The sequence below is a fragment of the Heteronotia binoei genome, chromosome 13 (assembly GCF_032191835.1).
Source record: "Heteronotia binoei isolate CCM8104 ecotype False Entrance Well chromosome 13, APGP_CSIRO_Hbin_v1, whole genome shotgun sequence".
In the NCBI taxonomy this organism is placed as follows: domain Eukaryota; kingdom Metazoa; phylum Chordata; class Lepidosauria; order Squamata; family Gekkonidae; genus Heteronotia; species Heteronotia binoei.
The window spans coordinates 57,352,765-57,373,395 of NC_083235.1; the positions used below are offsets into that span (position 1 = coordinate 57,352,765).

The following is a 20,631-nucleotide window of genomic DNA, read 5'->3' on the forward strand; positions in this document are numbered from 1 at the left end:
GCTCCTCCTGAGCTCGTGCAGGGTTGAGACTCTTCAGATGATGAAGCGCCTCATCGTGTCTACCACACTAGCAGCTGCCACATACCAGGGTCTGATAAAGGCAGTTACTGACCACCTATCACCACAGCCGACCCGCCTGGCAAGCGGACACGTGTTCTACACGTGACAGCAGCAGCAGGCCGAATCCACAGCCGACTACCTCACCGAACTCAGAGGCCTCACCCTGCGATGTGACTTCCAAGGGGACCTGGAGGAGATCCTGCTCAACTGATTTGCAGTGGGTGTCCAGGAGGAGAAGCTGTGCCACAAGCTACTTGCCACAGACGACATCACCCTCCCGAGAGCGCTCCACAAGACTTCTGCCTTCAAACAGGTTCACAGTGGTCGCCAGGCTACGGCCACGCACCAGGCAACAGCAGCCTCAGCTTCTGATGGATTGGATGTGGAGCAAGCGCATCAGCTTCACCATGCGGCCCACCACGGAAACCAACCAGCGGCCCAACCACGGACCACTGAGAAGCAAGCCTCCGGAAAGTGCACAAGCTGCACAAATGCCGGGACTGCTTGTTCCAGAATGCAGACTGCTGGAACTGCGGGAAAATTGACCACATCGCTCGAGCATGCCAGGCCAAGGGAACGGTGGCCACCAGCATACCTTAATGACTATGTGCATTGAACTAAGGGGGGAGGCATGTTGTGTCCTGCATTTTGGAGGCTGAATTTCCAACACAGTGCGACTACGCACGCTGAGGTGAGCCATGGGAAACCGCGGGTCATCTGACTGTAAGGGACTGATGTTGACTGCCAATTAAGATCTGTGGCGCGAACTTTAACCGGGCAGGATTGGACCAGGCAGGGGAGTGGGTTGTTCCGAGTGATTTCATATAAACGGGGACTTGGCCCTGCCATGTTGTCTTGTAATGTGCTCTACAATAAAGTATGTTTGCTGTTGAACGTCTCCGAACCCAGTACATTACACCAACCTAAAGGTGGGGCCTAAATTCTGGAATTACAACTAAATTCCAGACTACTGAGAACTTGGAAGAACTGGCAGCTATAAAGGGTGGATTCTGTGGTATCTCAGCCCTGTTGAGCTCCCTCCCTTCTAGGGAGAGCAAACCTGTTATGGTGGGCAACCTTTTGCATCTGGCCCCTAGGCTCCTGATGCTGCTCTGTGTACAATGGGAACAAAGGGGTGTGGGTCTTTCATCAGGCAACACTTCAACATCACTTCCAGTTACATACCCAGAAGTGACATCACAGCATTGGCAACACTCTTAAGAATTTCCCAAATCTCTGTGGAAAAACCAGGAAATTCCTAGAGCATCTTCCAATGTTATGACATCACTTCTGAGTACACACATGAAAGTGATGTTGCAGCAACACCCAATGTCATTTTCCTGTGCCACTGCTTCCCCAAAGCTCCCAGGGCCTTACAAAAGTTCATCCTCCCCAGGCATTACATCCAAATCTGCAGGAATTTCCCAACCTGGAATTGACAACCCTACTTCAGTGGGCTGGAGCAACTAATTCAACTTGTGAGAAGAAAGTTCAGAGAATGAAAAATCAGAACATTTATTTAAAGGAATGTATTTTATGTTTCATTGGGTGCAGCCAGACGTACCATTAGTGGTGACACAGCTCCGTCTCGCTGACGGATTAAATGTGATCGTTCAGATATCCACATCTGGCAGTCGAGCATCATCCAGGGTCATTCCGACTTGCTGTGGATCAGTGCCGCATTAATTTGACAGCGCAGAAAGTCCGGCCCTTTTTCAAAACAGCGGCACAAAATCGGCTTTTTCCTGTTTGCACAGCTCACACGCGATACTGCCGCTTGGAATGTTTACCGCCCCTCCCACCTTTTTTTTTTTTTAAAAGCCCCAGCAGACATGCGCATTGCCAGATCATCTGGGAATCTGAGGTGACGCTTCTGCTTCTCCAATCAACACAGGATCGGAGGGGGGGGGGGGAAACGTTATCCCACTCTTTAGAACAGGAAAAATAAATCTTTTTTTTCAATGTGGAGGATTTCCAGATATCATTGTCACTGCCAATTTCTAGGAATTTAATTCCTGGCAGTTTCCTGGTTTGAATCTGCAATGTTAATTCCGGAAATTTCCCCCCTCCCCCCCTGCCTCTGAAGCATTGTTTGACTTCCCGCCTCCAAACAGTAGGGCACATGTTCAATGGACCCCCCCCTCCCAGAAATCAACATCTGATCACGCATGCTCCAAGAAAAGAGTGTGATAGTTTTGGATGTGTGATCGCTCAACAACAGAACGAGTCGCATTCTTGGATGCTCGTCTGAACAGCCCTGCATCAAATCAATATTCAGCTGTTCAAATTTGAGCGCTACACACCCGCTTTTAATGTGAGGTGTGGCCGCACCCATTAATTTATGTGATCAACAATTGTGAGAAGAAAAGGAGGAGGCTGTATCACTATAATCTGTACACTGCCGAATCTAGGAAGTATATACACCAACTGGGGAAAATATCATGCTGTGGAACTCTGGGCTTCAGCATCAGTCATCATAGTTCCTTGTATAATTGCAAGAAGAGGTACAGAGAAGAGAAATATTTTGAGGGTGATTCCTCTCTCCCCCACTCACAGGTTTTTGACAGATTCGTATGGAAGAGTCCTCCAGAGCTGACCAAATGGCAGTTTCTGATGGAAATGGAGGAAAAGGGAGCAGGGGTGACAATAACAGTACACTTTTCTGTACTCAGGAATGGTGAAGTTGCTCGTGCAACTTGGGTCTCCAACTTCTAGACCCCTAACAAAACTCCTCTTCCTCTGCTCCCCCACTTCACTCTCAGGGTGTCGCACCAAACCAATGCTAAGAGGTTTTGTCTGAGCCCAAGGGTTTGTGCTTAGACTTCTCTCATTTAACCTCTTAAAAGACTGTAACATTGCTTCTGAGTTTCCTTCTCCTCTTTCATCACTGATAAGCATGGACTGAGTAGGTCTTAAAATAGTTCACAGAGATCAAACTGACTGCACTTAAAATTAAAGAAGTTTAGTAAGTAAATTAAAAGTATGCACTGCAACATATTGAGCAAGAATAAAAATATAAACTTAGATCTTCTATCCATGGAATATATTTCTCTGCTAGAATAACAAGAGAAATGCTAATTCTTTAAGTTGCAATAATTTAGGCTGATTCATTACCAGGGCCGGCCCTAGCCCTTCTGGTCCCCTAGGCAGCACAGCTCTGCCCCCACCCCAAGTCACCAGGCCTGCTGCCTACTCACAAGTAGCCCTGTGCCTGCCACCTACTCGCAAGTAGGCACAGAGCTACTTGCGAGTAGGTGGCAGGCGTGGGGATAAGATGCTGGCTTCATTGAAGCTGGTAGGGCTGAGCCTTGGCAATTGGAGGGGCAGGCAGAAAGGGGAGAGAAGGGAAGAAAAGGAAAGGTGTGGCAGCAGCGATGGAGGAGCAGACAGAAAGGAGGGAAGGAAAGGAAAGGTGCCGTGGCAGCGGAGGGGAGAGAGGCAGGCAGACAAACTAGGCATTTGTCATGGGCAGGGGGCGGGGAGCCCAATTCGGCGCTTCCTCCCTCCCAGCACCCTAGGCAAGTGCCTAGTTCGCCTAGTGGGTAAGCCGGCCCTGTTTATTACCATGATTTCAGTATTCAGGGTTCACCTCTTGCTCTCTCAGGACCGGATGCTTATGGTTGCTCCCTTGAACTAAGATGGAATCCTTCTTCCTCCTGGATGCATGTAAAATGGCCTCTTTCTTCAACAAACTGTAAATTTTTATTCTCTGCCTTTCCCCAACTTCATCCCTCTACAGACTATAATTCTGTTCCTTTCTGCCAGAAGGTCCACTCTTACCTTGGCATCCTGTGCCTCCTACAGCTTAGGTGTGACTCATGGTGCCCATTGGCATGCTCTGGCTAGGGTAATTTTAATTTCTGCTTTGCACTAGAGAAGTGAATCATTCCCACTTGACTCACAACTTGCCATCTACTTATCAGTAAAGAGTCCCTTATCGTCCCTGACCCTTCAAAGAGGGCAAACCCATGAATTATCCTTTGTGGCTGCAAACTTTGGCACTACTCCTAGAGCAGAAAGCATTTCACCACAAATGCATTGGTGATTGTGTGAATTACTAGATCCAGGACGAGACACATAGGGAAAGGAGACTCCACAGAACTGAGCATGATATCAAAATGGGGGCATCTTACTTGTAAAGGATACTGGAATTGCTTAGGATTTGGACAGCAGGAAATGTGGGGCTTCTTTCTCTGAGCTGCCCCACTGCTTGCTCAGATTATCCTTTTATATTTATTGTCCAGAGGCATTGGTTGTACCTTCAGAGGTGTTGGAGAAACCATGGTGCCAGCTAACATTTAAAAGCCTTCAATTACTTTAATCCACTGGAAGTCACCCTAGAGGATTGCTGTCAGCAAAGAGATGTGATAAACGAGACTTTGTCATTGTGTTATGAGATTATTCTGTTTATCTGGTTTTCAAGTTAATTTTAATAGCAATTATCAACATCTCAGACACTTCTGGGATTCTTGTCCCAGAGGAGGGGGCTGGGATTCTTCAGCTGTCAGGAAGCTAGGTTAGGTTTCACCTTTTCACTTCTCTTTGCTGTCCAAAGTGTCCCTTTAGTTCCAGGAGGGAACTTTAGCTGGATTTTTGCTCAGGTGCCCATTCCCTATAAAACAGAAGGAGTTGTCACCTGGGGAAAACCTTGGATGAAGCCAAAGGCTTTCGACAGACCTAAAAATATTGGCAGAAATCTGCTGCAAGAACATGTCTTTCAGAAAGGGCTGTTCTTTAGAAGACTAACTCATGAATCATCTTCTCTGAGACCTGTGGCTATCTTGATTTGTACATTTGGGATGACAGTTCTCCTCCTCATAGAAAGGAGTTTGTGTGGACCAATGCAATCTCTTGTTCTTCAGCTGATAAGGTTTGTGTGTCTCTTCATTGCTGGTTTTCTTCCAAAGAGGGCCTTAGAGAGCTACAGGTTAAGCATGAAAAGAAGTTATCATCCGACTTCCTCCTCCAACACTGACAAGAGGTCTGAAGATGGAAAGGGAACTGGGACTCTTATTGGGCTCTGTGAGGATGTACTTTTGTAAGATGCTGCTGACTGCACTGCACTGTAGTCTTTGAGCAGAGGGAAAGTACTAGAGATGGGCACGAACCAGTGAAAAGGGTGGTTCATTTCAGTTCATGGTTCATTTGATTTCACAAACCATGAACCAATGAAACCACAATTTCCCCAAACTGTTCATGGTTCCTTATGACTGGGGGGGGGGGGGAGGCATTTAAATGCCATCCCTCCCTTCTCCAGCCAGTCTGCAGCAGCCACATGACTGGGGGAGGGAGTGGGAGACATTTAAATGCTACCCTCTCCCTTCTCCATCCCACAAACTCTCAATTGTATCCTATGGGTTCATAGGATACAATGGAGAGATCTCTCCCAGATCTTTCTTCTCATCCATCAGCCCAGCAGAGCCCACAAAACAGCTGATCATATGGGGAAAGCTCTCCCTGCAGGATCAGTTGTTCTTTAGACTCTGCTGGGGTGTGAAGCAGAGAAATAACGTGGCCCACACTCTTACTGTGTTGAAAACGAGTTTACTTTGGCACCAAAGCAGAACTTAGCCGGCCATAAGCCTCCAAACTGACTAAGTTAAAATTATTTTCATTCAGACCATTTTTATTCACACACAAAACAAGCAGGCAGGCTCCCAAGCTTATCTAACTCAACATGCTCCACCTTCCTGTAACTTCTAGTATTTTTCCATACGTCCTGTCTCCATGCGTTATCAATTCCATGCGTTCTCTGAGGTCTCTTTGTTATCTACTTTACAACCTTGAATCCTCATCCACTGAGACTATCTGGCCTCTAACAGACAGTTGCTTCAAACATCTTAATTTTAAAGGTAGAAGTATGCTTTTATTCATTATTATAGGGGTATTCATTAATTATTCAGGGGTCCCCCTTCAGGTGCCCGGTAGTCCTGCAGAGAGAGGTCTCCCCACAGGATCAGCTGCTTTGCTAGTTGTGCTGTACTGCCCGATTTCAACCAAGCAATGCAGCAGAGCCTGTAGAATAGTCAGTTCTGTGGGGAGAGCTCTCCCCATGGGCTCAGCTGGGGCTTGGAGGGAAGGCAGTTTAAACTGCCTCCCCTTGGCTTCCTCAGGTGCCCTGCAGCTGCTTGGTGCCTGGGGAAGCTAAGTGTCCTCAAACCTTCCAAACTTCTCACGGGAGGTTCGGGAGGTTCAGGGACAGTTCATGGGAGGCCTGGTTTCAAACCATTTGTTCGGGTTGATGGTTTGGTTCCTGCCCGTGCCTACAAAGTACCACCAAACAGGCTTGAGCTGCAGACAAGCAGCCAAACTGCTCAAAGGAAAATCAGTTCCCTGCTCACAGGATGTGTGCCAAACCAGTGGGTGTTCAAGCATCTCTAACTCTGTGGGCCTTGATTCAGATTGGGATCAGTTGGAGGGGGGAGATAGTATTTAACTCATTTCCCCATGCAGTTTCATTGATAAAAACTTCCCCTCACACATCACATTGTTATCAGCAGTGTAGTATAATGGCTAGAGTGTCAGAGTAGGATCTGGGTAAGGGTGACACAGATTTGAATCCCCATTGATTGCTGGGTGACTTTGGGCCATTCATATACTCTAAGCCTATCCTACCTCATAGGGTTATTGTGAATATAAAATAGAGGAGACGACAATGATGTGAGCCACTTTGGGTCCTTATTAGAGAGAAAGGTGGGATATAAATGAAGTAAACAAATAACATACGGTACTTATCTGTGTAAGAACTTTGCAAATAGGGTTGCCAGGTCCGGTTTGTGAAATGTCTGAAGATTTTGGTGATGGAGCCTGAGGAGGATGGGGTTTGGGGGGGAGGGTCTCCAGTGGGGTATGATGCCATAGAATCCACTTCCCAAAATGGCCATTTTCTCCAGGCAAACTAATCTCTGTTGCTTGGGGATCAGTTGTAATCCTAGGAGATCTTCAGCTACCACCTGGAAAATATCTGGACACACAGCAGGGAGGTTAAACAACCAGAAAAGAAACAAAAACTCTCCCAAAAGATTAAGAAACAAGAAATCTATTATACAACACTATACAAAGCACAACATTCCTAAGAATAAGAAACAATTGAATAACACCAATGGTAACAGAAATATTAGTATAAATTTTGTGAAGTCCAGTAGACAATAAAGACTTCCAGAAATTCAAGCAAAAATCTTCCACATCAAGAACTGTAATAAGGGTACTCCCCAATAAACATCACTGATTCAAAACGTGAGAGTCTGTTTCTGTTATTCCATCTCCTGTATTTGTATCTCTCTCAATGGAGTTTGATATCTACTGTTTTGGGTGTCAAGAGATTTATCCAAAAATGGAATCAAGGTTATGGTCCTATGCAAATCACAATAACAAAATGAAAACCCAGCAAACATATTCTAAAAAATTACGTCTATTACAATAATACTTACAGTATCCACAGTCCGAAAAAGTATATAGATGGAGCACACATCTATATAAAAATTCACAGCACAATGGCAAACAGAACACCAGGCTAAGTACTCTTGCCATAAGAAAGCACAGATATAGAGCTCATTCACTATTCTTAGAATTCTGGAGATCTGACCATGAGTCTCACAGCACTGTGTCTTTTTTGGCTGTGCATATTCATGTGTGCAGAGCTTTTTTGTAGAAAAAGCCCGGCAGGAACTCTTTTGCATATTAAGCCACACACCCTGACATCACCATTGTTTTGCACAGCTTTTTTTGTAGAAAAAGCCCAGCCGAAACTTATTTGCATATTAGGGCACATCCCTTGACTCCAAGCCAGCCCAAACTGCATTCCTGTTTGCAGTGCCAGCACTGGGAAGCTGGCACAAGGTTGGCGCCCCAGGCCAGGTCCCCTTGCCGCTCTTCGCTTCCTCAGCGAGGGTGAGCTCAGCAGCAGCCACAGTGGGGCTTCTGCCATCAGTGTTCACGCACGCATGCATTCTTTTGCTTTGCTCCTCACATCTGTGCTTGGAAGCACAGACGCAAAGGACAGAGCGACTGCAAGCGAGCGGTGTGCATGCACGCTGAGGCAGCCACCAAACTTGCTATTTCCCTCGCTTCCTCAGATGGGCAGAAGCACCAACACTGATGCCCCCTCCCCAGAGCTGTGCTCCAGGCAGCAGCCTCATGCTGCCTAATGGACGCACCGGCTCTGCCTGTTCATTTCTGCTCAAAAAAATCCCTGCTCAAAAAAGCCCTGTTCGTGTGAACTAGCCCTTAAGAGACTGTACAGAGGCTGCTTCCACACAGGGATGATTCCCCATTTTATTATTGCCTGGGAAGGGCAGTGGTGTAGAGCACCTCCTTGGCATTCAGAAGGTCCTAAGTTCAGTCCTTGGCATCTCCAATTAAAAGGGTCAGGTAGTAGATAATGTGAAAAACCTCTACTGGAAATTTCCTACTACTCTGAATAGACAATACTGACCACGATGGACCAATGGTCTGATTCAGTATAAGGCAGCTGCATGTTTCCATTCAACTGAGTGTCCACACTTAGGTATTCGCCATGGTATTCCTTTATGTCACCCTCCCTCCCCCCGATGGAGTGCTTTTTGCTGGCTTTTTCTAAAAATTAGTAATTGATGTATCACTATCTACTATGAAGTTTTTAAAGGCTTGCAAAAAAAAAAATCAAAGTCAAGCTGGTTGGGAAAAAATCATGGCGGACCAGGAAATCAGAGAAGGAGTTGGAAGGGGAACAATAGCAGGATGATGTCCTGTAGATGCTCTGAAAAACCAGGCTGGAGCAAGTCTTCTGATGGAAGCAGTGAGAATCTCAGCAGCCTCTCTGGGGGTGCAGATATTCAGCCTTTTCTACATCTGTCCATTCAGCCAACCTAGTGAGCTACTATAGCCCTACGACTAGATCAGTATGGTATAGTCCAGATCCAACTGTATCATTTAATTGTATGGATGAGTTCAGGAATCCCTTGACATTTCATCTTTAGGTGTATTAACAGTACCTACACTTGGTGTGCATTTGTTTTAATTTTAGCTATTAAAATATTTTTATCTGATATAGGGTATTAGACCCAATCAGCTTTTCAGCTGGTGAAAAATGACAGAGCAGTCCTCTTGGATTATCCAAAATGGACCTGCATACACAAAAGCCACATGGCACAGGAGATATAGTAAGACAGAAAAATGGGCAAGGCTGACAAAAAAAACCCTTGCTGGATCCAATCCAGGACCTAGTTATGTAGGGTTCCCTCCATAACAACAAAATGCAATAATAAAACAGCAGATTAACAAAATTTTCAACATATTGCTAACAACAGTATCATAAACCAGCAGCAAAAGAGATCTAATTGCTCTAAAGTGCATATATTGAACCAGATCAATTCCTATCCAGCTCACATAAGAACAGCAGTGCTGGATCAGACTAACCGTTTCATCTAGTCCAGCATCTGTTTCACACAGTGACCAACCATATGACACCGGAAGGCCTGCAAATGTACGGCACAGATGCCAAAGCATCCCTCATAGGGAAAGTGCTTTAACCCCTTGATCATTTGGATTGCACTTTTCTACACTTTGTCTAGCACTACAATATCTTTTTTGAGATGTAGTGAACAGAACTGTACACAGTATTCCACATGTGCACACCAGAGATCTATACAAAGGCATTACAGTACTGGATGTTTTATTTTTAAACCCTTCCCTAATAATCTCTCAAATAGAGTTTGCTTTTCATTACTGCCACACATCAAATCAACATTTCTATTGTTATCCACTGTGACCCAAGATCACTTTCCTGGTCAATAATCAAAATTTTAGATCCTGTCAGCATATATTTAAAGGTAACAAGTTTTTTGCCCCAATACGGATCACTTGACACTTATATTGAACTGCATTTGCCATGTTGTCATCCATTTCCCCAGTCTGAAGAGAGAAATCTTCTGAGGCTCTTCACAATTTGTTTTGGTTTTTACCATCTTGAATAATTTTGGCCAGTTTGCTGTTTATTTCTAATTCCAGATTATTTATGAACAAATTAAGTAGCACTGAAAGGTGAACTCTAAAGCATTATACTCCGCTGAGGTCCCCTCCTCAAACCCTGTCATCCCTACATTCCATCCCCAAATCTCTAAGAATTTATTAACCCAGATTTGGTAACCTAAATGCAAAAGGCACAATACTGATGTAATATATTCAAAGAATCTGGCCCCAGTTAATACTCTAGCACTGTGTACCTGCTGAAGTTTCAAGACACTCATCCAGAGCACATTACAGTACTGTAATAGGAATGTAATGAAAGAATGTGATGGCCCTAGGGCATCTGGCACCCTGGGCACCCTGCCACCGCCCCCCCCAAAGCCAGAGGGCAAGGGAGGGCGCACATGGTGGTGCAGAGAGGTCATTCACTTGCCATCACTCTGCCTTCCAGAAGTGGAAGCTGAGCGACAGCAGCTGGGCAGACTCTCTGCACCGCTGTGCACACCTTCCCCACCCTCCAGCTTTGTCTGCAGGGGCAGCAGAAGGGGGCAGCTGGTGGGGTGGGATGCGCCATGAAGGAAGCCAGGCAACAGGTGGCCTCCTCCCAGCTCCCAGGGTCTCTCCTCCTGGGTGATATCAATTGCCAAGGAGGCGGTGGCAGGAAGGGCCCAATCTGGCACCCCTGGCCTGCACCCTAGGCAGCCACCTAGTGCTGCCTAGTGGATGGGCTGCCTCTGGCTGTGGCCAGTGCTCCTCAGGAAAGGGTGCAGGTATTCTGCGCATCAACTGGACAAAAGAACTCCTAGTGGCAGCTGCCTCTGACTATCTGATCCTGGACTTTTGATCAAACCCAAATTGTTTGCTTGATCAATCTCAAATTGTTTACTGGGGAATGTCATGCATCCAAAACAGGCTGTTTCCCTGCTCAGCTCATCTGCTGAGTAAAAGCACCTTCATTTTGCCTGAGTGAAATTTTAGTTTATTAGCTCTCATCCAGTCCATCACTGATCTCAGGAAGTTCCTTCCCAGCCTTCCATGGATCTGATGAAAAGAAGAGAAAGAGCGAAAGTTGCTGCCCTCAGAATATTGATGACATCAAATCTCTGGCCAAACTCTCATAGCAGTTTCATGTAAATGTTAAATAGAGGGGACATGCATATTATCCACTCCCACAATTGTGCCATTCAGTATGGCAGGTATCAGGGTACGCAAAGCAATTAGTTGCCTTTTGCTTCCAAGATGAAAACTACCTTTGTTAGTAGATTTTCCAAAGTCTATACCAGGAGTGTCAAACATGTGGCCCAGGGACCAAACCAGGCCCCTGGAGGGCTCCCATCACCCCCCCCCCCCCGAGCAACTAGCTGTCATCTGCTTCCTTCTCCCTCTCTCGCTTCCTTCTGCATCTCAGCTTGCTTTGCAAGGCTTCCTCAAGATTTCACAGGAGCTATAGAGCAAAACCTCAATTTTCTTCATTGGTTGAGACTCTTCCCCCTCCTGGTCCCCTGGGGAGGGAGGGAAAGAGCCAGAGCTTCCTTTGCCCAGTTCCCTGAGTGAGAGAGATACAAAGAAAGCACCTTTCAGACCAACAAGTGCTAATGTTTTAAGCATGTTTTAAGTTATATATCCTGATAACCCTGAAGAAGGAAGAGGGCCTCCAAACCAGGAGATCCCATGCCCCCAACTGGGGTTTGGCAACTCTAGTTCAGAGGTTTAGCAGAAACGTATTTGCATATTAGGCCACACCCCCTGACACAAAGCCAGCCAGAACTGCATTCCTGCTCAAAAAAAGTCCTGCCTATGAGAGATTCCAGAGGCTTAACAGTTTCTTTGTTTATGTGTTCAATAAGCAGGTGCTTTATTGAAGAAGCATCAAGTGCATCCACCCAAACATCGGCTACCAGCAAGCACTAATAAAGACCTTTCCAGAATGCCATGATGTTGGGAGAGGGGTGGAGGCAGGGTTGTAAAGATGACATAAATAATTTTAAACAAACAAGGAATAAAAGAGGGCAAAATGCATTGACCTCTGAATAAAGCTTGCAGTTCAGTGTGGGTAAAGGGAGGGGGGTGGTTAAAGATGCAGACCTCAGAGCAGAATGTGTGGGAGAGTCTGAGAAGTGTAATTACCAGCTGTAGAAAGATACTTTCTGGAAGAGATCAAAAATATTTATTGCTGGCAATAACTGGCCCAATATTACAGTTGTGGCTTCCCTTTTCCTCCAATGCTCAGCTTCTTTTCTTTATTCATTTTCCCACCCCTGAAAGAAAACTAAATGCCTCGTGTGCCAAAATGTGCAGTTGCAGACAAAATGGCAGCTACCTGTGGCGTGAATGACTTGGAAATGCCCAAAGCGTCTGAAGTTTTCAATGAGAGCAATGGTTGCTTTCCTGGTTGTTTCATTTAGGCTTCCCTTGCTCTTGCACTTCCTGATGGTGAGGAGGGAGGGGGAAAGGGACACTGTGGATCTGGAGGTAGGGTTGCTGAGTCCGAGTCAGGAAATATCTGGGGACTTTGGGGTGGAGCCAGGAGACTTTGGGGGTGGAGCCAGGAGCAAGATTGTGACAAGCGCAACTGAACTCCTAATGGAGTTCAGGCCATCATATTTAAATAGACTGTGTTCCTTTTAAATGCCTTGCCTTCATAGGAAGTCATGGAGGATGGGGGGCACCTTTTGGGGGGCTGATAGAAGCAGACGCCCTGATCCAATCTTTTTGAAACATAGGGGGAGATTTGAGGAGAGGTACCAGATGCTATGCTGAAAATTTAGTGCCTCTACCTCAAAAACAGTCCCTCCCAGAGCCCCAGAAACCCACGGATTGATTTTCATTATACCCTATGGGTTTCAATCTCCATAGGGTATAATGGAATGCTCAGTGGACATATCCACCTCTCCCTCACACTTTCTGATAACCCCAAAGCTAGGGGAGGGCCTCCAAAGCAGGGAACCCCCTGCCCCCAGCTGGGGATTGGCAACCTAGCTGAAAGAAATATTAATTGCTGCTATTTTTTTTTTAAAAAAAAATACTTCCTTCTTTTTTTAAAAAAAAAATCACAGTTGTTTATATTAATTACCCTGTTTGTTTATATTAATTACCCTGAAGAGCTCTGGGAGTAATAGCTTGCTGTAGTTATATTTTCTTGGAGATTCCTGGCCCCACACACAGAGTTCTACAAATGTTCTATGAAGATACAAATGGGTAGCCATGTCAGTCTGTCTGTAGCTGTAGAAAAGAGTAAGAAGCCAGTAGCACCTTAAAGACTAACAAAATCTGTGGCAGGGTATGAGCTTTCATGAGTCGCTGCTCTAGGGCTTCGAGCCTCCAGGTGATGTCTGCAGATCTCCCCCTTTTACAACTGCTCTCCAGCTGACGGAGATCAGCTCCCCTGGAGAAAATGGCTGCTTTGAAGGGTGGACTCTCTGGCATAGCACCATGCTGAGCCCCCCCCCCCCAACCCTGCCTCTTCCAGCTCCACTCCCAAAGTCTCTAGGTATTTTCCAACACTGCCCTGGCAACCCTACACTGATCACTTCTTCAATTCAAATGTTCTGTGGAGAGACAATTTCATTCGAGCATTGTTCTTCTATCTGCTGGGAGTGCAGCTAGCATTGTTGCCAGCTGCCTGGTGAAAAAAAAGTTCTGTTTCTTTCAGAAGCCCTTCCTGTTCCTTCTGTTTGGCCCCAGGAGGTTGGAAAAACCCTGCAGCCATCCCAAGTCTCCAGGTGGGGTCTGGAGATCTCCCTTCTCCTTGGTCCCCAGTCTGGTGCCAAACTGGGTCCCCACTCCCAGCAATGACTCTTAAGATTATCTCCTATTAAACAGAGTCACACATCCAGCACCTTATACCTGCATTGCCATTTAAAGGCTCTGCCTAGTTGCTGTACCTCACACTACATTCTTACAAGCAGGGCATGGGGGCAAATAACTGTAACTCTGCACATTCAAGCCATCATGCTCCAGTGGTGAGCTGACCCACTGCCCCTCTCTATTACTACATGTCTGATAGCAAGACAAACAGGTTAGGGTTGCCAGTTCTATGTTGAAAAATATCTGGAGACTTTGGGGATGGATCTGGGAGAGGGCGGGGTTTGGGGAGGGGAGGGGCCTCAGCATGGTACAATGCCCTTAGGGTTGCCAATCCCCAGGTGGGGGCAGGGGATCCCCCGGTTTGGAGGCCCTCCCCCCGCTTCAGGGTCGTCAGAAAGCGGGGGGAGGGGAGGGAAATGTCTGCTGGGAACTCTGTTATTCCCTATGGAGATTTATTCCCATAGAAAATCACGGAGAATTGATCTGCGGTTATCTGGGGCTCTGGGGGAGCACTTTTTTGGGGTAGAGGCACCAAATTTTCAGTACAGCATCTAGTGCCTCTCCCTAAAATACCCCCCAAGTTCCAAAACGATTGGACCAGGGGGTCCAATTCTATGAGCCCCAAAAGAAGGTGCCCCTATCCTTCATTATTTCCTATGGAAGGAAAGCATTGAAAAGGTGTGCTGTCCCTTTAAATGTGATAGCCAAAACTCCCTTTGGAGTTCAATTATGCTTGTCACACCCTTGTTCCTGGCCCCACCCCCAATGTCTCCTGGCTCCACCCCCAAAGTCTCCTGGCTCCACCCCCAAAGTCCCCAGATATTTCTTGAATTGGACTTGGCAACCCTAAATGCCCTAGAGTTCACTCTTCAAAGCAGCCATTTTCTCCAGGGGAGCTGATCTCTGCCTGCTGGAGATCAGTTGTGAAAGCAGGAGATCTCAGTAATGCCTGATAACATTAGGAAGGTTGCCATTCTCCTGGCTTCCCCCAACTATGCAAAACTGAATTATTCAAGGGCTTTTTTACACAGGTAATAGGGTTGTGCTGTAACAAATGGACCAGAAAGATGATTTGATAAAGGGTTAGGGACTAGTGATTATACTACTGTGTATACCTTATACTGTCAGTAGGATCCTGCAGTGTAATTTTTGCATCATTTAATATGTTATGTTATGCTTTGTCTTAGTGCTGTTCAGATTTCTGCTTGGATCCAGATTTCTACAGTCCAAATCCTATTATGTTGTTTACTGAATGTCAAGAGGCCACTTTCAGAGACCTGAGGCCACAGAGCCTCTGCGTTCAGAAGCAGTACACATCTCTATGTCATATGCTCTAGTGAAATGCATGAAACTTTGGCAGAGTTTGCTCTGTGTTTTTATAGCCAGTAGCCACATGTGTGTAAAACAGAAGGAAAATTCTGTTTGTTCCCAGAGGAAGCCGAATAAACAGGCAGAGGGAAAACCTTTGAAAGTTTCCTAACCCTGGTTGTTTTTAGACTTTGAAACAGTGTAATAGTCTGTATGAACTTTCTCTCCACTGTTCTTTTAGGAATATAACGAACACAGAATATAAGAATAAAAACTTTACTGTCCATTTAGTCTAGCACTCTGCCTATAGTGTAGGTTAGCCAGATGCTTTCTGTATTTCTCCGATTGTCCTAGCACAGATTTTATACAGAATATAATGCAATTCTAAACAGAGTCACACTCTTCTAAACATAACTAGGTTTTAAATGGTATAATTCTGTTCAGGATTGCAATGCCAATCTTCTATTTTTTAAAAAGAAGCACTTTACCAACAAATATTTAATGCAACCTGTCAATAAAATCTGCCTTACTTGGGTTAGTGTGAGACAAATTGGAAGGCACTGACTTCAGATTCAGTGGGAAATGTGCCCTGGCTTGAGTTTAAATTAGCCATTTGAGTTGGATCAAATTTTAAATGAATGGAACACTTTAAACTCAGGTACAGCCACTTTAATTCATTTTTGGCTGGAATGGATTGAATTTGGCTGGTTTGGTAAAGCTGAGCTTGTAAGTACAGCTGAACAGAACTGATAGGGAAGAAATGACTTGCCTTCACCCCTTCTGTCACTTCCTATTGGTTGCCTTCCTGATTCTTGCCTTGATTTTAAGGAACACCTTTCAGTTAGGCAAGAAAGGAGTGGAGGCACTCATTTACCTGACTAGGGAAAGTCCATTGCTATTGATTCTTCCCCTGTAGGTGAAATAAAGCAATTGACTAGAAGCTTTTGTGCCCCATGCAAATGCCTTTCATCTAAAACCCAAGCTATGAGGAAGGATGATTCAGGGGCCTCTGGGGAAAGGTTCTTTTGTTATACATGCCTGAAGAGAAAGGTCAATGTGTCTGTTAGACAAAGGACACTTAAACTCTTCCATACATTTCCACCATATAATCTCCAAGGCACACATTTAGCAGCATAAACTTGTGCTTCTCTTTACCTCTTTCTCTGCCATTTTTCTGAAAGATAGTCATCAAACCAATTTTGAAATTTGCAAAAAGTGCCAAATTTCAGATCCACAATCTTAGAGTCATCAAAGTCTTGAACTGAGAGATGAGGATTGAATCAAGCATTCCATTTTGTTCTGCTGTTTGATTAGTGAGCAAAAGTTTGAGGCTCTGTGCAAGTTCAAACAAATATCATCAGTGTGCTTGACTCACACACTCTAAGGTTATCTGTCTTCACGGCCTTGAGGCCTCAGAAGAGGATCAGAAATAAGCAAATGTTGGTTATGATGTCACAAGCCAGAATCACCCAACATTTTCAACTATGTATCCTGTAGTACCATACGACCCCCTCATCTGAATTTTTCAGAGTGAATGTGTGTGTGTGAAGTGTATTCTGCCCAAAGTTGATGTTCAAATGTCTAACAGTTGAGCAATGAAACAGGACCACCCACAGACAAGGCAGGGGTTGCTGCATATTTTAGGGACTCACAAGGCAGAAAAATTGTGCAGTAAAAACTGAATACAGATGCATATGCACAAACACCCGATAGCCTTAGGAAGACGATGCATGCCCATTACCTAAGAGTCACAGAATGCTGAGGGCAGTTGAGATTCCATTTTTAAAGGAAACAGAAAGGAAGATGGGAAATGGACATGCTGAGATTTTTGTAGTATTTCAGAAGAAAAGATTACACAATTATTTATCCATCTGCAATTCCTCATGAGCTTCAGCTTGTCAGTATTACACATGGGAACTTAAATATGGCCAGCATTAATTCAGACAGGTAGCTGTGTTGGAATGAAGCAGCAGAACAAAGTTTGAGTCCAATGGCACCTTTGAGACCAACAAAGTTTTATTCTAGGTATAAACTTTTATGTGCATGCACGCTTATCTGTATCTGAAGAAGTATACATACACATTAAAGCTTATACTGGCTTGTTGGCAACTCTGCTTGTGCCTTTTCATAACTCCAGCTTTATCTGGATTCAGAGGCATATTGTGGCGCTGGTATCAGTTTCTCTCCCCCCCCCCGCCGCCCCCGCTTGCTGCTACATGGCCCACCTGCCCCTGAGAGTGCCTCACTGGTGTCAAAATGGCAGGGGGAGAGTGGAAAGCCTTGTGGACTCTTGTCACCCTACTCAGGGGAGAGGACTAGTAAAGGAAAACAGAGATTAACAACAGAGATTAAAGGAAGGCGAAATGAAGAATTTGTAAGGGAGATTTCAGAAAAAAACCTATAAATTGAGAATAAAATAATGCCTTTGGGTCATTAATATAGCAGTGTGGATTTCTGAAATCAATAAAAAATACAGAAGAGTTCTGTTACTTGTTCACCCCAACTCTACAATTGATTCTGGATAAGTTTGTTGAATATCCACCAGAGGGCGAGCTGAGACTCTTGAAGGACCGGAAGAATGAAATGCGGGGTGGGGATCTTGTTAGAAAGCCCAACCTCTTCTCCACTCCTATGGAGGAAGGTCATTTGAAGGACCCTCATGCAGATATCATGACCAAGATGCTAAATAGCAGATGGTGGCATAAACCATCCAGTGGGTCTGCTATGCAATATAGCCCTGTGATTTTTAATATCTAGGTTTATTTTTTGCCACCCAATCCCTTAGGCTGGGTTGCAGTATTTTCAGCTACATCTAATGTCCTTGAACTTTGTTTCCATTGCTAGAGTCCATTACCTTCTTGGCCTGTCCTTGCAGTGTCAAGCCCTGAATCCTTCCACGTTCATCTTCTGCCATTCCTGAATCCAGGTGGCATGAAGACACAAAAGTCCTTTACTGTCTGTTCTTGAAACAAAACAGTAAACTCTCCCCGTCTTTCAGAGTGGTTCTACCCATGCAGCTGTCTGCAGTCACTGAGTAGTAAAACTCTGATGAGGACGAATAAAGGAAGCTTGGTGAGGGTTCACAAGCAAGTCTAGGCCTCAAGTCATCACAACAGCACTAGACTAGGCACATCAAGAAGTGTCTTTCCTATTGACTGACTTGCTGCAGTATTCAGGTGCTAACAGAGCCTAGGCCAGGGATCAAATCAGGCCCCCAGAGGGCTCCTATCAGGCCCCCAAGTAACTGGCTGCCATCTGCTTCCTTCTCCTTCTCTCTTGTTTCCTTCTGCATCACAGCTTGCTCAATTGTACAGGACCTACAGAGCAAAGCCTTTATTTTCTCCAGTGGCTGAGGCTCCTCCCTTGGGGAGGAAGGGGGGAGGCAGAACTTGCTTTTCCAGGCTCTCTCAACTGCACAGCAGAGGTACTGAGCCAAGCCTCTCTCCCTTCTATTAGCTGAGGCTTCTCCCCCTCCTGGTCCTCTGTTGGGGGAGGGAAAGAGCCAGAGCTTCCTTTGCCCAGTTCCCCGGATCCTATGCAAAAAATACAAAGAAAGTACCTTAAGATCAAGAAGTGCTAATGTTTTAAGTGTTTTTTTTTTAAAACAAACTTTGTGTTTGTCTGTGTCCTTTGTAAAGTTTTATATCTCTGCTATCTAATCTTAAATAGGAACACACATCGGTGCACTGTTAAATCAACTCGGTGTTTCCTTCTTTGTGCTTCCTTAGTTTGCCAAGTCTGGGTTGGGAAGTACCTGGAGATTTTGGGGTGGAGCTTGTAGAAGGTGGGGTTTGGGGACGGGAGGGGCTTCCTTGGCATATAATGCCATAGTACAGGGGTGACAAACATATGGCCCATGGGCTGGAACTGGCTCATTGAGGACTTTTATCTGGCCCATGAGCAACTGATGCCCTTTACTGCCAGTTGACAGAGGCCATGCATTATGTCCCTGTATGCTGTCCCAGTGCTAATGTGTAATGGGTGGTGGAAGTGGGAGGGTGGCCATCAAGGAGATACTTTAAGGAAATACTGTAAGAGTGTTCACATTTTAAGCATGTTTATATTTTGAGTAAAAAATAATGTTATTTGGTTTGCCTGTGTCCGTTATAAAGTTTGTATCTCCAGTACCTGACATTACATTTTATGGCACACATGGCCTGGCCCCACAAAGTAATATTTATGTCAGATCCAGCCCTCGCAACTATGCGTTTGGCACCTCTGCCCTAGAATCCAGGGCAGGGACGGTGGCTCAGTGGTAGAGCATCTGCTTAGGAAGCAGAAGGTCCCAGGTTCAATCCCTGGCATCTCCAAAAAAGGGTCCAGGCAAATAGGTGTGAAAAACCTCAGCTTGAGACCCTGGAGAGCCGCTGCCAGTCTGAGAAGACAATACTGACTTTGATGGACCAAAGGTCTGATTCAGTATAAGGCAGCTTCATATGTTCAATCCACCCTCCAAAGCTGCCATATTGTCCAGCAGAACTGACCTCTGTCGTATGGAAATCAGTCGTAACAGCGGGAGAGCTCCCAACAGCCCCTGAGAGTTGGCAACCCGAGTGCTTCCCAAGATCAGTCTTTTGCGGTTCTGTTACTTCTAGTGTTGCCAGCTCTGGGTTGGGAAATTCCTGAAGATCTGGGGATGGAATCTGGGTAGGAGGGACATACATTTACCCTCAAAAGCTGCCATTTTCTCTGGGGGAACTAATCTGTGTAGTACAGAGATGAGCTGTAATTCAGGGAGATTTCCAGGGCCCACTTGCAGATTGTCAGCCCTAACTGCTTCCTGCCTTCTTCCAAGGGCTGTTCCTTATGTCATACAGCAAAAGACCTGTGGATACAGCAAAATTGTTATGTGTGGGAGTGGCACACTTGATGGTGCTTACAGGTGTTCCTATCAAAAGCCACACACAAAAAAAGTATGAGAAATAGAGCTGCTAACATCCAAGCGGGGCCTGGAGTTTTCCTGGATAGGGATGGGCATGACCCACAAAAACGTGGTTTGCTTCACGGGCAAACCACAAACCAAATCATGAACCCAGTCGGTTTGCGTATGGACCAAACTGGGTTTGTGAGGTTCCTGCCCAAAACAGCTGAGCCGTGGGGGCACCTTGCTCCCACAGCTCAGTAGTTTCAGGCTCTAAACAGTTGAGCCCTGGAAGCAGGTTGCCCCCACAGCTCAGCTGTTTCCAATCTAAACAACTGAGTCGCAGGAGCCCAAGGCTCAGCTGTTTAGACCAGAAACAGCTGAACCATGGGGGCAGCCTGCTCCTGTGGCTCAGCTGTTTAAAGAGGCTTTCTTAGACAGCAAGCCCCAGCAGGCTTGGCCGTTTCCTATTTGAACAGCTGAGCTGTGGCCTGCTCAGTGCCACTCATTTAAAGGGGCTTTCTTAGGCCACCAGCACTGCCCAAGAAAGCCCCTTTAAACAGCTAAGCTGTGGGAGAAGGGTACCCCTGCACCTCAGTTGTTTAAAGGGGCTTTCTTGAGCCATTTAAACCCCTGCTTTCTGCTCCTCA

The 20,631-nt window shown here is 45.7% G+C and overlaps 1 non-coding gene across 1 annotated transcript; it reads left to right on the top strand.

The window, feature by feature from the left end:
- Positions 1–19,363: 19,363 nt before the first annotated feature.
- Positions 19,364–19,430, top strand: TRNAP-AGG (transfer RNA proline (anticodon AGG)). The gene has a single exon. It is a non-coding gene; the product is annotated as a tRNA-Pro (tRNA).
- Positions 19,431–20,631: the final 1,201 nt, after the last annotated feature.